This window comes from Octodon degus, unplaced genomic scaffold, assembly GCF_000260255.1.
Source record: "Octodon degus isolate 3935 unplaced genomic scaffold, OctDeg1.0 scaffold00092, whole genome shotgun sequence".
Lineage (NCBI taxonomy): Eukaryota > Metazoa > Chordata > Mammalia > Rodentia > Octodontidae > Octodon > Octodon degus.
Genome location: NW_004524668.1, coordinates 2,114,351 through 2,116,852, shown reverse-complemented (window position 1 = coordinate 2,116,852; position 2,502 = coordinate 2,114,351).

Below are 2,502 nucleotides of genomic sequence, written 5' to 3'. Positions count from 1 at the left end.
CAGATTCTGTTCCAACACAGGCGTAATGTCTATATCCTGAACCTCCTTAGCATTAGGAGGTCAATGAACTCCTTACAAGTTAGCAGGTTGATCTTTATATTTTTATTTTTTATTGATACAGGATCTCACAGCACAGTTTGGATTCATACTGATCCTCCTGTCTCAGCCTCCTTGCTTTGGGATTACAGGTGTGCTCCACCATGCCCAGTTTCGGGCCGGCGCCAGACGTCCAGGGTTCTGGGACTAACACAGCATGCAGTATGGGGATCAAACCACGTCCTTGTGCTTGCCAGGCAGGCGCTTGGACCACTGAGCCGGCTCCCTAGCCTGATTGTTTTGAATCTACAACTGGTACTGGCCCCTGGGGAAGAATAAAGGAACCATCCCAGACAGTCACAACCTGCCTTCTTTTGATCTCCTTTAGGACTTGAAAGAGCCTCATCCACTGCCATGTCTGTGTGGCCTGGCGGAGGGCCGGGTACAAAACAGGGACCAGACAGAACTCTGCTAAACAAGTGCTTCGTACACCCCAGTGGTCATGATGCATTTGGTGGGATATTGGTACTCTGCATCCTGAGAGCAGCCACAGCATTATTTTCTTATTTAAACTGAAAACTACTAATTGGATTGTTGGTGTGACTTTTTTTTTTTTTTTTGAGGTACCGGGATTGAACTCAAGACCCTGCACCTGCCAGGCAAGTGCTTATTCTACTGAGCTATCTCCTCCGCCCTAAAGGGTTCTGGTGTTCACTTTTTTGCTTTTTACAGTTCTTGGGAGTCCTGGGTCAGTGACAGAACTGGAAGCCAGGTCCCTTAACTCCTAAATCCAATGGTTCTTCTTTTTTTTTTTTTAGGGAAGGGTCTACAGGGTGTTCAGGGTCTCACTACTAGATGGACTCGTAGTGATCCGCCTGTTTACAGCCTCCCAAGAGCTGGGATTACAGGTGCGTGCTACCAGGCCCATCCTCAATTGTCATGAGCGTGCCCTGGGGGCGGGGCCAGCATGACAGCTTTGTAATCGAACCCCTGGCCCCTGCACCTGCTTGTAGGTACTTTAATCCACTGGGCTATTTGGCTGGCCCTTGGACACTGATTTTAAAGACCAGCCTTGGGCAGGAAGAGGCTGTGTGAAATGTCCTCCAGAGACTACTGTTTAATACCAGGTCTCTGGGTCTGAGCTGTTATGGGCACTCCATAAATACAAATGAATGGGAGGGAACTAAATGGAGGTGCTGGGAAAGACAGACCTAGTACAAACCTGAATAGTGCTCCCTTGAGGGCAAAGTGACTCTGATCCTGTAGCACAGAATCTTGTAGCGCCAGCTGGCACAGTGAAGGCTGCCTTCTTCTGCCCAGCAGCCCCGGTGGCACAAGGCCCTGGGAAGGTGACTCAGACATAAACGCTGCAGGGAACACAGAGGCTGGGCTATGGAATCTTAGAGTGTGGCAGTCAGCTTTAGAGGCGGAGCCTGATTTTTCATCTGTGTACTGGAGATCAAAATAGTACCTGTGTCAACTTGAGGGTTAAGTGAGATGATATAAGCAAAAAAAACAGGGAGCTCCTGACAGGGAACAGAGGGATACACTGTGTCTAGAAATTGCCAGGTGTTTTATGTGTGTGTTTACATAGTGTTCAGAGGGTGATTTGGCTGGGCGTGGTGGGACACAGCTGTAATGCCAGCACTCTGGAGGCTGAGGCAGGACAGTTACTGAGTTGGAGGCCAGTTTGGGCTACATAGTGAAGGCCAGCCTGAGCTACAGTGAGCCCCTGTCTCAAAAACAAAAACAAAAAAACCCCAGATGGTGATTTGAAGTGATAGACTAATTCAGGTGCTTTTTTTTTTTTCTGTAGTGGGAATCAAATTCAGGACCTTATGCTTGCTAGACAGGTGCTTGTGTCACTGAGCTATCTCCCCAACCCAGACTAATTCTGGATGGCAATGGTCTGAATAGTTTTCTAAATGTTTAAATTTTACTTTGTACTACAATTTGGATTTACTGCAATTTTTAAAAAAATCTTCATTTATTTATTTGGTACAGGGTCTCACTATGCAGCTTGGACTCACAGTGATCCTACTGTCTCAGCCTCCCCGCTGGGATTACAAGCTTGTGCCACCACCCCTGGTTCAGTGGCTGGCATAGTGCACCTGTGGTTCTGAAGCCAGTGTGGTATGCAGTATCAGGGATCGACCCCGGGTCCCCTGTGCCTGCCAGGAAGGCACTTAGACCCCAAGTTATCTCCCCAGCCTGCAGGGTTTTTTTGTTTTTGAGACAGGGTTTTGAACTTATGTAGCTCAGGCTGGCCTCAAATTCATGAGAATCCTGCTTCAGCCTCCCAAATGCTGGGATTACAGGTGTGTGCCCATCAGCTGGCTCCTGTAATGCTTTTAAGGGAAAGCACAACCAAATCAATGAGTATGAGAAAGAAGGACAAGATAGGACTGAAAACGGGAGGATACACTGGAGAGATATTCGGATGATAGCAAAATGAATTAGAAAAAG